Genomic DNA, 15,330 nt, shown 5'->3' on the forward strand with positions numbered 1-15,330 from the left:
GCATATAACTTGTGGTTTGGTGTCTGTCAGAAATTTTATTGCATTATCTTTACTTGTTTCTTTCTGAATTGTCACTGTTGTTCTTCAGTCTTGAGAAATATTTAGCTGTTGCAAATCCTTGCCAAACTCTTAGTGATACAATCCTGACTTAATGTGTTCATTTTATTGGCTGGTACAGTACCAGGATGTAACATGTTAGATGTTACCAAAACCTTGGTTTTTCACAGCGTCTGATAGATTTTCCAAGTTTTGGTCATGAAGATATCAATTCTATTATTATTACAAATTGTTTAAAAGTACATACCAATTTATTCCTGGTAACATTTTTCTATACACTTCTCTAGAGAAAAAGAATTACTAGAAAATCAATGGCACTATGAGAGACAAATTACTGAATATTTTCAGGAGCACTTAAGTTTACCAATGGAGCATTGGTAATCCATGCTGCATCATCCTTATCTACTACATTTTTAGTCTACTTACTATGGGTTTAAATGTGCTCCCATTCCATTCATATGTTGAAGTTCAAACCTCCAGTATACCTTAGGATGTGACCTTATTTGAATTTTTCCACAAACCAAGAAATGCCAAAGATACCCAGCAAATTACCAGAACCTGGGAAAGAGTCATGGAACAGATTCTTCCTCTCACTACTCATAAAGTACCATCACCTACTGACACCTTGATCTTGAAGTTTTAGTTACCAGAACTGTGAAGACAATAAATGTCTGTTGTTTAAGCTACTCAGTTTGTGGTGCTTTGTTACAAGCCCTGGCAAACCAATACATTACCCAACTGATACTAGGAGAGGCATGATTGGTTGTGTATAGCAAGCAGGTGTTCTAGTTAGCTGCCATTAATTCTGCCTGATTGGTGGGCTGCTTTCGCAGCTATTAAATTTGTGAATATCATCCTTGTCATTTCTCTCTCAGGAGTAATGTTCAGACTACCGTTGGGCCCAGCTATTGGCCTTCAGTTTTCAAATGTAAAATGAAGATACTAGAGTAATGTGGGGGATAAACCTAGGAATCCCCCGGGGCTTACACCAATGGGTTGACAAGGCATAAAGAAATATGAAGTCATAAAATGCTCACACTCGAGTTTGGATAAATCAGATTGGCACCCCAAGAATAGGGAGATACAAAGGCACCAGGAATAGGGAGGTACAAAGGCACCCCAAAATAGATAGGGGGTGCAGAGCCCCCAGAATAGAGAGAGAGAGAGAGAGAGGCAAAGGCCTAAAATAGAAACAGTGCAAAGGTGCCCAATACATAGGTATATGAAATAAACAAGATTAGATATTCAGGGTGGAAGCACCCCCAATTAGTACTACAGCAGAAAAGGTGCTTTCACTGGAGGATAGGGCCAGGTTAGGTAAATTGGTGAATTGGACTATTGACCGCTGCGCTGCAGGCAAAGCAGCCCAGAGTGGAGATGATTAACAAAAGAAAAGGTGCCTTGTCAACCCTGAGGTTATTCCCCTACTTGTCTCATCCCTGAGACTAGGTAAGATAAACAGAGGTGCTACCTCATGTCCAATGTAAACAACCCTCCTCCCGACTGCCCGGCGCCTGGATTTTGTTTTGTATTAACCCAAACCTCTAACCACGAATATCTTCAAGACTCCCTTCTTTCACATCCACAAGTTAATGCTCACAGATTCATTGTCTCTTTGTGCACGTCCATCGCCATGCTTGTAAGCCGTCTGATCCTAATAAAAATGGGGCAAGGACGCTTATTTGGGACTCTTGTCTTTTCCCGGACATTAGCCATCTCTCGCTGTAATCCTGTGTCCACGCTTTTTCTGGCCAAAAGAGAACTTTACACTTAGAGTCTACGACAGAGTAAATAACCTTTAAGCTGTCATAGACTTCTGAAACTCTCTGAATGTTGTAATTCTAGGAATGGAAAGAACTAGCATTTCCATGTTACAGATAAGAAAAACTAAGACTCAAGTGTCAGAAGAGAAATTCAATTTAAGACACATCACTCCAGTGGGTTTTTCAATTTGCCATTGTGTCCTCAAAATGGTGGCTTTATCATATGAACATTAACTATGCAGTGGAATATAACCTGAATATAAAGTCTAGTCAAGTGGGTTTATTAGTTTATTGTCAAGAAAGTGTTATTTATTTATTTAGTTTTTAAATTAAAGGATAGGTGTTTCCTGAACACCCTGTAATTGTAGGCTTTATTATAATGTTGCTGTTATTGGATGTCCTTGAAAGAGAGTTGCTCAAGCAAAGGCAGCTGAAAATCAGCAAACTGTACTTAAGGACCGCATCTATGGTTGTAAATAGATTTTTAGAGTTCACATTTTATTTGTGTGTTTTTATAGCAATCAATAGGAAGCCATCTATAGCATTTAGGTGTTCCCATGTTGATTACTGTGACAGCTACTGAGTCGCTGCTAGGAAATTCAATGTGTTAACAGGTTATATTGGCTAGCTAAACACATCACTTGAATAGAATAGAAAACAACAGTAGAGGATCAGCTTTAGTTTATAGGGTAAACTAAAAATATTAAAGGCTAGTTGAATAGGGAACGAAGGGGAGATAGAAGCAGTTCCCAAACTTTCTCCTAAGATATTGGACTTTCCAATGGTACTAACATTTAATATTATTTCAAAAATATATGCTGACAATAATTCTAAATCTATTCATTGTCATATGTTTTGTAAAAACAAAACCCAAAATATTGCCAAAAAGTATACTGAGATTTTGGTTTGGTTGTTTTTGTGGTTTTGATAGGAAGAAGAGTAGAGTGGTGGTCCAATCACTTTCCCACATACCGCTCTCGGTAAGTGAAAGCCCACAAGACTTAATTGGTCCATTCACTTAATACCCAGAAATTTGTCCTCATTGGAGCAAATGATATTCTGTATAAGACCTCTCTGGATTAAATCACAGAATCCTGGAAAAGAATGACCCTGATTGCTATTTTCTTGACTGGAATTTTAGGAAGGATTCCGTAAAATGGTTAGAATCTAGGGGTGTCTGGGTGGCCCAGTTGGTTAAGTGAAGGACTTCAGCTCAGATCATGATCTCATGGTTTGTGGGTTCGAGCTGGGCTGACAGCTCAGAGCCTGGAGCCTGCTTTGGATTCTGTCTCTCTGTCTGTCTCTCTCTCTCACTCTCTCTGCCCCTCACACGCTCACCCTCTGTCTCTTAAAAATAAATAAAAATCTTAAAATTTTTTTAAATGGTCAGAATCTAAACTACAAAGGAATTTATAGTTCAAATCAATGCCTTGGAACCATTTACAAGCAACCTTAGCATGTTATTCCATCAGGTGCCATCAACTAAACCTAAATGACAGAACAGCTCCTGATGGATTCACATTCACGTTCTAAGGGTCTTCAAAGGGCGCTTCCCAGGGAGGAAAGTTGTGGTACAATTAAACTAGATAAAATAAAGAAAAACTGTAACTTATTTTGAAATTCTTAACAAGGACGTCATAAAACAGTAGCAATAATTTTAAAATTGGTTTAAAAATAACCAATAAAAATTAAAAGAAATATTAAAGAAATTAAAGAAAAACTAAAACTTATGCAAATATAGCCAATTATAGGTTTGTGTACTTGCTTAAAGTTTATCTGAAAAATACCCTAAAATATTATGGTGAAAACGTTTCTATAGTCAGGGTATTAAAAAATAAATGGAGATAATTTACAAGAGATCTGTGTGGTTATGTTTATACCAGTATATTATTTATTTGGAGGATGAGATTCTATTGCTTGTGGAGAATAAGATAGGACAATGTAATTGTATTTTTTTAAAGGTATACAGCAGGCAGTAGGTGACTTAATTTGATATATTTATTCAAATGCAGAGATTCATGGATGCTTTACAATGCAAAATAATTGTTATTAGAAAAACACACCCTTTTAAACACACAATTTAATTGGTATTTTTTTTATTCTTTTATAGAAATACAAGCATCTTTTACTTTGTTTTTGTAAAAAGGGAGTTAACTTGTGTAATTTCCATATGAAAATGACTTCAATGTTGTAAAACTAATGAAGGAAATAGATCATTTTATTTATATGAAGAACAAATGGAGGATATTAAAACATTTACACATGATTTTATGTTCTTCCATTAATTGTGGTATTTATAAATTTATATTTCTATTTGAATTAGCTATATTTAAATAATGGATAAAAATGCATCACCAGTCAACATGAGGTAATATTAAATTATTGAATGGCTTGCTAGTGTGATTTATTTTGATATAATCTTAACCTTCTCTGATTGTTATTTTGTATATCTTTATATGTATATTTAGAAAATATACGGAGAGTATATTTAGAAAACACAGAGCAAAAGGAAAGCTGTAGAAAAATTTAGAATTAAAAATGTATTTGAATGTGTAGACTACCATATAATGATATTTTATAAACGATGTATCCTTTGGTAAATTTTTTTGAGAGTTATAAGCTGAATTCCAATGCATATTTTAAAACATGATTATTAGGTACTGTAATCCCAATTCATTATGGGTTTTGAATTTCAACAGACCTCAAGGGAAAAAAAAGTTTCATCAGCAAAATTACTGCATCTTAAGGCAATATTAAATCATGAATTTTATAAGGCTTCTATTTTGGTGTCTTTTGCTGCCTTAGTACAGAAAATAATAGAGGGTGCAATAATAGTGCAGAGAAAATGTATCCACTGGATTAAAAATAAAAGCCAGGCTGGCATTTCAAATATATTGGTGTCTGGAAAAATCTGGGTTCTCTTCTGAATCAATGCTTTTTAGTCAAACTGAAGTCAGAAATTTTTGTCATTTGCAAAATTATGCTATGAATTATTGCCATTAAAATCTCCTCTGACATGACACTAAACATTAGCAAAGAATCTGGAAAGAATTTAGAGGGTCTTGAAACATGGAAGCATTCTAGGCAGTAATTTAAAATGCTTACATGCTAATTTTTAAAGTTATCTTTTTGCCTATTAAAAGTGCAATGGAGTCTACTGATTAATGTTGTTTCTATGTTTTAACTGTAATTGTACTGGAGGACTTAATGGTTCAGAATTCCATTTATATAACATTTATTGTTACAACACAAAGTTTGCAGAATAAATGGTACATGTGCCATACCTCTAAGAAACTTTTTAAAAATTTTTTTTCAAATGTTTATTTTTAAGGGAGACAGAGCATGAGCAGAGGAGGGGGAGAGAGAGAGAGAGAAGGAGACATAGAATCCAAAGCAGCCTCCTGGCTCCAAGCTGTCAGCACAGAGCCTGGAGTAGGGCTCAAACCCATGAAACAGGAGATCAAGACCTGAGCAAAAGCCTGAGGCTTACCTGACTGACCCACCCAGGCACCACTCTAAGAAACTCTTAACAACAGTAAGATTAATAACCATAATAATAGTTTATATCTTTTGAGTGCTTAATCTGTGGCATGTCCTATGCCAGCAGGTGATAAACACAACCCTATTTTTCCCTCTTAACAAATCCTAACCTGTTTACCACTATATTATCCTTTTGAATCTTACAGTTGAGTAGGAGGTTCTTCAAGGTCACACAAAGTTAAAACTCTTTTTACTTGCATTTGTTTTTTTGACATATTTAGAATCCAAATATTGAGAAAAGTGGTATGCCTGCAATTGAGATGTCTGACTTTGAAGCCTATATTCTGAATGATTATTCACTACTCTCTCATAAATTATTAGATCACAATTATTCCACTGTATTGGCCTTTCAGGGTTGTATTGAGAAGGCATCAAGAATTTACATTCTTGCATCTCTTTTAGTCACTGTCTGTGTGGGAAGGTATATATAATTTGGGAGAGTCAGTTGTCTTTGTTTCAGTGATACCACTGTAAATAGTTCTTTCTTGGAAACTCTTCAAGGATTTGAATATTGATTTGCCTTGAGAGTGCGGGTGTATCACCAGATGACAGAATATACTGCTGTACTATTGCCCCAGGTATTAAAGGTGGGGTGCAAAACACTAGCTTCTTGAGCAAATCTGCGACGGGCTTGGTTTTTGACCATTAAAAACCCTCATTTATTTCACAAACTTTCCTATTTTTGGTTTCATGGATCTAAGAAAACTCTGTCCTGGGGATAACAAGTAGTCCTTGAGTAATTTTATAGTTGCTACTGGCTTCAGGTATTATTACTACTACTGCTACCATCATCATCATCAATGTCAATGTCAGGGAAGGTATTTCTTTTCATTCTTAAATGCAGGCACTATTATCTGGTGGAGAAGAAACTAAACCTGGATCAAAGAAGCTGAAATCCATTTTCAATATCTTCTCCATTTTTGTGACATTGCATTGCCTCAGGATGCCTCTGTAAGACATCTGATGTGAGACTTCATTGTGTTTCTAAAATTCCAATGTAAATTTAGTACAACTACAGCATCTCATGATATATTATGAGTTAACAGTTTAGGTATATTAATTGATCTTCCAAATATTATGTAATTCTCTTATCATATTAAAGTGGTTGATTTACAAGTATAAACATTTGCTTTAAAAAGCCCAGACAATTATTTGAACTGCTTCCAAATCTAGTTCTTTTCTGCACCCCAAAATATACAGTTTGTTTGATTTGGTTTAAGTTTTCACAGAAGAACATTCAATTGAAGGTGACATTGTCTGGGGCATTTTCCTCTCACCAACGAGAGTATACAGACAACGAGGGCAGAAAGGACTTCTACAACAGCAGTAATTTTATCTGATTTAATATACCCTGCATTCAAACAAAGAGAAATAAGTTGTACTTGGAGTGCATTAGAAGACACATCCCCATAGGCATGGATAAAAATGTAAAAGATCTTTCCACTTGCACTTGTATTTGGAATTATTTGGCATCACAATATTGAGACAAGGGAGAAAGATAAAATTTGGAATATGGTCCCTATTCTGCCCTTGAATTTCACATTCAATACTCCTTTTTAAAAGCTCCCATAAGCGACCATTTCCATATTATTCCTCTTTATGCTAAACTTGATAGTCAAATATGACTATTTGAAGTCTGATCTTCAAATATAAGAACCCAACCTGGAATTTCAAACACAATTGTATAATAATCTTTGGGCAGAATAGAAAGCAACCAACTTAAAATGAATTGAAACACCTGCTTTACAGATATCCCATGGAGGACAAGACATACACACGTGGGCAATTCAACAAATTTAACAAGACCTAATGAGCCTTGAAACTGTAATTTAATTCTTAATTTCTGTGAAGTAAATTTAGTAATGACTGATAAGGATCATCATCATCCACACTTAGAGAGTCATTAACAGGGAAGTGGAAACACCTGTCCTTTTATGTAAGGTGTTTAGTTCACTCCATCTAAGATTGGAAGCTGCTGTCCCTTGTACAAGAGCAACAAATAAAGATCCCAGGATTAAAACGATCTTAAAAACAAAATTCCATACAACAAGGCATTATGATACTTAAAATCAAATTCCATAGCTACAAGGTTAAGGGTAACAAATGCTTCTTAATTTGTTGTATTTCCAGAGATGAGTAGGTCTGGTATGATTTCTATATCCTTGGATGACCACCTGTATGCATGACAGTAGTTACAAACAGGGATATGTCTACTTTGTACAGTTGAGTTCCAGAAGACTATTTTCTTGCAATGTGTTGTTAATATCACAGTGAAATCTCTGAGCATCCTTTCTATGATACTGCTGTTTTACCAGAAGAGTTTTTGTGTTTGCTTTTAGACGAAGATACTGGTCATATTCAGCACTAATTAAGACCATGATTGAATAAGTTGGAGACCAAGAAAACCATTCTAATATTGAAATTTAAAATTTGTTAACAAAGTGCAAGAAAAATATTATAACATTCATTTCCCTTCCCAATGTGCCTCACATTATGACTTTTCATTTCCCTGAAGGTTCTTCGTGAAGGTGCTAATGGGTAAAAATATTTGTCTTTCTCTAATACTCCTTATAAATGAACTCAAATAACACATCAAGGGTAGCTCTGAAAGAGAAAATTCATTACAAAAGCCCAAGATGCAGTGCAGATTATTGGAAGAGATGTAGCTCCAAATATTAAGCCTCACTTCTGCCACCTCCCATCTACCAGTCTTGTGACCCACTCGAATAGCAGGTGGCAGGAATGAGTTGATATCTATTCCAATTCTTAATTTTTCCATGACTCAGTTTCCTCATCTATAAATAATGATTTCTTTCAACCCTAGGCTTCTTGGGAGAATCCAAGATAAACATGGAATTACTTTGTAAATGGTCAGATTTATGTAAATCTGTTATCATTATTCTCACATTCATTATTTTTTTCACTGGACAAACAATATTGAATGATGCAGGCAGAAATGTGAACCAAGTGTAAGAAGGGATTGTTGTGAGAGGGTTCTCTTCCAGGCACTGCGCAGAGCTATCCAGGGAGAACAAACATTTGGATTTTCTTCTTGCACAATAGATAAAAATGAACATATTTGGAATTATTGTAAAAGTCAATACTGGCATTAATACTTATTCTTTAATTTGTAGTACAACGCAGTGAGTACTTCCAAAACAAGGAATAAGGGATTACTTGAAGGAGATAGGGTTATGGGGCTATAGAGTTAGAGAGTTAGGGCACTGTATGCCATAGAAATAAGGGAAGAAAAGATAGTTAATACAAAAGTGGGAGAACAGATGTAAGCAACAACTACATTATAAGGTGAATCTCAGTTTTTCTGAGACAGGGTAAATTCAACTGGTGTGCAGAATATGGATCTTATCTAGAGTAATTTCAAATTAAGGTGTATTAGGAGTCACCTGAGATGCTAGCTAAAGTGCAGATTTCCTGTGTGAATCATCTGAGATTGTTTCAGTAATACTGTCCTGGACCTAGGGAATTGAGTCATATAGCTTATGTAATTGGTTTAAAGACCACACTGGAAAATACTGAGTTAGTTTACCTGAATTGAGTGATTAGAAAATTAAAATCAATAAAATATTCCCTTTCACCGTTCGGTTAAGAGATTCATCTTAAAAGTAGTTCAATAATATTGCCTTTAGAAATTGAAAAGTTACATCTATTATTTGTTTTGTTTTGGTCTAGTTTTGATTCCTAGATTTGTTTTCTGTGTATTGTGTTTTATGTCCTGAGAAAATCTTGCCTACCCAAAGCCATGAAAATATTTTCACATGTTTTCTTCTGGAAGCATTATAATTGTTGCTTGTATGTTTTGATCTATGGTGTATCTGAAGTTAATTTTTGCATATAACGTGAGGCAGGAGTCAAATTCTTTCCCTCACACCCCTATGTATATCAACAACACCATTTGTTCAAAGTATCTCTTTCCTATTGGATTTTCTGTTGCCTTTTAAAAAATTTATCTGACTATAAGGTTGGATCTATTTCTGGGCTTTCTATTCTGTTCCACTGATCCATTTGTTGATAGTTATGGCAATTTGTTGATTACTGTAGCTTTATTATATGTTTTGAAATCAAGTACCGTGAACCCTTCAACTTCGTTATTTTTAAAAATTATTTTGTCTATTTTATTTCCTTTGATTTTCCATATACATTTTATTTTTTAATGCTTATTTTTGAGAGACAGAGAGAGAAGGAGAGAGGGAGAGAGCAAGGGAGGGGCAGAGATAGGGGGTGGACAAAGGACCCGAAGCAGGCTCTGCGCTGACAGCAGAGAGCTGGATGCAGGGCTGGAACTCATGAACTGCGAGATCATGACCTGGGCCAAGCTCAGATGCTTAACTGATTGATCCACACAGGTGCCCCTCCATATACATTTTAGTTCAGCTTATTGATTTTACAAAACATCTTGCTGATATTTTGAGTGAGATTGTGTCCAGTTTATACACTTACCAATTGATATCTAAATATTGAGAATTTCTATTAATTTAAATCTTGTTTCTTTCAACAGTGAGTGTAGTTTCCATCATATGATCTTGCATGCATTTTGTAAAGCTTATATCTATGTAGTTCATATTTTTGGTGCTACAGTAGAAGCTACTGGTTTTTATTTCAATTCCCAATTGTTTATTGCTAGTAATAGTAACCTTGTATACTGCACCGTTGCCAAAGTCACCGATTAGTTCTGGAAGCATTTTGTAGATTATTGGAGATTTTTACATAAAAGTTCATGTCATATGTGAATAGAGACAATTATCTTTCTTCCTTTCAAATATGTATAACTTTAGTTTCTTTGAATCACCTTCTTATACCAGCAAAGATATTCTGTAGGTTGTTGTATAGAAATGATGAGACCAGATATCTTTCTTTATGCGTGATGTGAGGGGAGAAGTAGTCAGACTTTCATGTCAGATACAAGGGCAGCGGTGTGTTATTTTTCATACGCTTTCTATTCCTAGCTGGCTAAGAGATTTTTCAGGAATGGACTTCTTTTGCTATTGTTACTCATTTTATGTTTACATATGCCATAAACTCACAATAGATTGCTACTCTTTAGGCTTTAGACAGCCATTTGAGTAATTAAAAAGGAAGAAGAACATTTTATATTTACAGTTATTTAAAATTTATCTGGAGCTATTCATATGTTTATGTAGATCCACGTTTCTCCTGGTACTATATTGGTATGCCTGATAATTTCTTTTAAAATTTCTTGTAGTGCAGATTTCCTGGCAATGAATTCTCTAGTTCTTATCTAAAATGATTTTATTTTTCCTTCTTTTTGAAACCCATTTTCAAAAAGTTACTGAATTTGGAGAAGACAGTTTTTACCTTCTAGCCTTTTAAAAGTCCTCCTATCAGGGCACCTGGGTGGCTCAGTCCCTGGATCATCAGACTCAGGCTCAGGTCACGACCTCATAGTTCAAGAGTTTGAGCCCTGTATCAGGCTCTCTGCTGTCAGTGCAGAGCCTGCTTTGGGTCCTCTGTTCTCTCTTTCCCTCCCCCGCTCATGCTCTCTCTCTCAAAAACAAATAAACATTAAAAAATATTTTAATGCCTCCTATTGTCTTCAAGTTTGCAGAATTTCTGAAAATTTGTTGTAATTCTTAGTTTGTTTTCTGATATGTGATATTTATTTAGTGTTGCTTTTCAATAAATTGAATATTACATTCTAGATGTTTATTTTTAATTTGTTTTTGTTTTTGTTTTTAAATGTATCATGTTGAAATTCCCCATATGATCATTTATTTTAGCCATTATTCATACTAGAGTCTTTTATACATTACTTATAGCTATTTTGAATATTCCAAACTAACATCTTTGTCGTATCTGAGTTTGGGCCTTTGGATTTGCTTTCTCTCTTGACAGTGGATAATTTTTCCTTGCCTTTATTTATTTATTTATTTTAAATTTTTTTTAACGTTTTATTCATTTTTGAGACAGAGACAGAGCATGAATGGGGGAGGGTCAGAGAGCGAGGGAGACACAGAATCTGAAACAGGCTCCAGGCTCTGAGCTGTCAGCACAGAGCCCGATGCGGGGCTCAAACTCACAGACCGTGAGATCATGACCTGAGCCGAAGTCGGCTCAACTGACTGAGCCATCCAGGCGCCCCTCCTTGCCTTTTTTTAAAGCGTGTCTTTAAATATTTGACTCAGTGCTGAATATCATATGTAGGATAACAAAATCAGGTAAATAGTATTTATACCGAAAAATTGTTATAGTTCTTATGCTAATGCATTGACGGGAGAGGAGGGTTGAGTCAGCATAGTCAAGAGTTGAGTTGACTTTGGATTTTTATGCACCTATGTTATGGTCAGTCTTTTAAACAGTGTAAATTCTTACTTGATTACCATGTGCTTAAGGGGAAGGTTTTTTTCCCAGTGTTTCTCCTCTCACCTCATATTTAGTCCATTTCTCTGCTCTTATGCCTTAGGGAGAGACTCGCTCACATTTTTGCCTGCACATAGCAGTAGACTGCTATCGCTTTTTACTCAGTATTTGGCAGTCTGGTGTTTGGGTGTGGAGTGTTTTCTGTTGTCCCAGAACTACCTTAGTTTTGGCCTGGGTCTGTATACCAGAGTCTTGGGTATGGACCTTTTTCAATGATGTGATCTGTCCCTGTGCCAGCAGTAGAAGACCTCTAATGGTCTGGGCTCAGAATTGCTCCCGTTCTTCCTTCATGGGTAAAGGGTTTGGTTCCTTTTTCCACTCCCTAGCTACAAAGGGTATTCACCTGTTCCATGAGGGCAATAGTTTCTGCTGGTTTTCCTCTAAGAGCCTAATCAGTTGTCACTTAAGAGAGAACAATCTGAGTTAGAGTTTCTATCTTTCCTGCAGCTATAGTCATTTCTTTCCTCCAGGACTGCACCAGTGTCTTGACCATGATCTTTATTGTGAGTGCCTAATAGAGATCCATGGAACTGAGTCTGTAATTGGTCCAATTTCCTCCTGTATCTGTGACTCCTTGGGATTTAGATTCCCATGCTAGGCAATATCCAGATCTTAGCAATTAGTTACAATTTTTAACCTGAATTCTTACTCACTTGTATATCTGGCTGATCTTTTCGCCCATGTTTCAACATAGGTGATCTAGTGCTCATGCTCTTTCTCTTCTTGGAAGCTCCCGACTTTCCTTAGATATTAGATTATTTGGCTTGTGACCTGAGTTCTCTAAAAGGTTCAAGAACAGCCATGGTTTTGTAGATTATCTGGTATTTTCAGAATGAGTGATATTCTTTTCAGCTTTCTACATCCTAGGCAGAAGCAAGTCTCTGTTCTGCTTTTCAAAGAAGTCTCCAATTTCTCAGTCTCTTGTTCTGAGTAGCTTTTGAATTTTATAAATGTCTTAATGAGAAAACAGGTTGAATATCCATTTCAATTTGCACAGTTTCTAGCTGGTCAACTCTCTAATTTTTGAAAACTTATACTAACAAAATTGCCAAAAACTCTGCTGGTGTTTAAAGTCAGATATTTACCTCTTTTATCAGTGATTCAGCTTCTTAGCCTCCTGTCTAGCACCCAGAAGCAGTAAATACTCCACATGGAATGGTTCTCCTGACTGTGTGATCTTGTCATTTCAAATTGGGCTTACTTCTGCAGTTCTCAAGTGCCTCATTCCTTCTTTCTTTCATTTACTTAAATTTTTAGTTTACCTGTGGAAGCATTAATCTGCCACAATCCATCCTATTTTAGTCAGGAACAAATGTTCCTGCTTCAGTTAATTACTATTCTTTCTTTTCTTTTCATCAAGCTATCTGTTTTATAATGCTCAGATCATCTTAAACAGATCATTTAATACAATTTAGCAGTTGTTTCATTTTTCACTTTTAGGGTACATGATATGAACCATAAGAAGAGCACCCCCTAAAGAATATTGGCTCAGACAAGAGTTTATTTTTCTCCCATGAAACAATCTAGATACAGAGTCCTGGTCTGAAGTGACTGTGTTGTGTTTCATAGCTACATCAAGATATTCTGGTTCCCTCTATTGTGTTCTTCCTTCTGTTAGAATATCCTTCTACTCTTTATGATCAAAAGTAGCTCAGCAAACCATAGCTTTCACAGTCTGCATTCTGCTGGTATAGTTTCAGAGGCTGGGATTGCTTTAGAGGCAGTAACAGAGGATTTTTTGAAGGCAGGGCTTATGTTTCTTTTGACAATCAAATCCCCCAAAACTTAATCAGCTTCCATTTTTCTTTCCTTTTCTTCTCTTCATCCAAATCTCTTCTGCAAATAATCACAGCCAAACTTCTCTTCTTGTCATAATTTTTGAGCTTAGAAAAGAGTACACGTATTGGTCTTTATGCTATACACATCTCTTTCTTCTTCAATTCAATGATAACAAATTTATGACAAAATGAAAACAAACAGCTGCAAGCAATTTCTTTTATCTGTACTGTTTCTCCTTCCATCTCTGTCAATTTATGTAATTCTTATTTGACTTCATCCCGCCCTTGTAGAATTTTACTAAAACAATGATCACATATCATCATTGTAAATTTTGTTAATATGTTTCCCTAGAGCAAATAGTAGGGTTGGTGGGAACATGGCCTACTTTCTGCGTTAGTAAAGGCAATAGTTTTATCATTTTTCCCTGATGCAGTATCTATTTTCACCACCAATTGTCCAACCTCTGAGACATTTCCATGCACTTTAGGTTTATGTTAGCACTCCACCTCCAGGTAAAATTTTCTGTACCAGTAAGTTCCATTTTATTCACACACGTACATTCCTTCCCACACAACCATATAATTATCATGTTAAAAATGAAATGAAGAACTATAAGTGATTTCTTATACAGAATCTTTACTGGGTAAGGAACTTTGGAACAATCCTTGTTAGAATAACAATGTCAACTGTAAATAATAAAAATATTTTGCATGCATGATTGAATTTAGTAAGTCAGGAAAAATAACTCTTGGAGATGCAATACATTTCCAACTACAGGTGAAATTTGTTTTTTTGTCTTATTTAGCTATTCTGAATGGGGAATCATTTCTAAGTTAATTCTATGTCAATGAACAAAGAATTGGCTTTTTGACACAGGTGAGCCTTAACAATCAATACTGAGAAAATAGTAAGAAATCTTCAGTGAAAACAATAGTATTTTAAATTTGATTATTGATTATTTTGCTCTGATAGGTATTAGATTTGACCTGGTGATAAATGTCCAAAATTGCATGTACCTCTCTTCCAAGCATGATTTGAAAATTAATTACAATAGCTAGTATAGTTTTTTTCATAAATGTGCAACTTAATTCAAATTATTAAGCTGATCACTGACTGGTTTATAATGCATCAGTTCCTAGACTAATGAACCATGTATCCTTGTCAATTTTAGTAATGTTTGACAGTTTTTGCCTCAGTGCCTTTGAATTACAAGTGTGTACAGCTGCATTGCTCACTGCTAAGATCAGTCTCTCCCTAAGGTTTTGGGAGGTCATGATTTCTGATTTTGAATTGTTTAACCAAGCAATAACATTTGATTGTTTCATCACAAAGAATACAAAAAAATCTAGTTTGTAATCTTCATTAAAATCTTAGTTCATTATAAAAGTCAAGTATAAATAAGTGATATAAATATTTAAATGTATAACAAAATAAGAACATGTAAAAATAAACAAAATATTTATGGCATGAGATAGCCCATAGAGGTACATAAACCCTTTCCTACACTCATGGAATCTAAAAAGCTCTGGAAAACAAAGTTCAAAATATTCCATTTGATAGCAAAATTTATTCTAAATTTAAGTGAGGTTATTTGCTAACTTTATTATATTCGATGGGTATATTAAATTTTTGTTTAAAAATACTAATGTGCTTGATGTTGGCATGCTGTTCCAGACTCTACTATGGGTAGTAATTAATATTACAACCCATTAATTAATTAATATTAACTACCCTATGATCCAGGAATTGCACTACTGAATATTTACCCCCTAAATACAAGAACACTAATTCAAAG

The sequence above is a fragment of the Lynx rufus genome, unplaced genomic scaffold, assembly GCF_022079265.1.
Source record: "Lynx rufus isolate CCGP_SWC_20201006 ecotype Redwood Valley unplaced genomic scaffold, mLynRuf1.p SCAF_2, whole genome shotgun sequence".
Classification (NCBI taxonomy): Eukaryota; Metazoa; Chordata; class Mammalia; order Carnivora; family Felidae; genus Lynx; species Lynx rufus.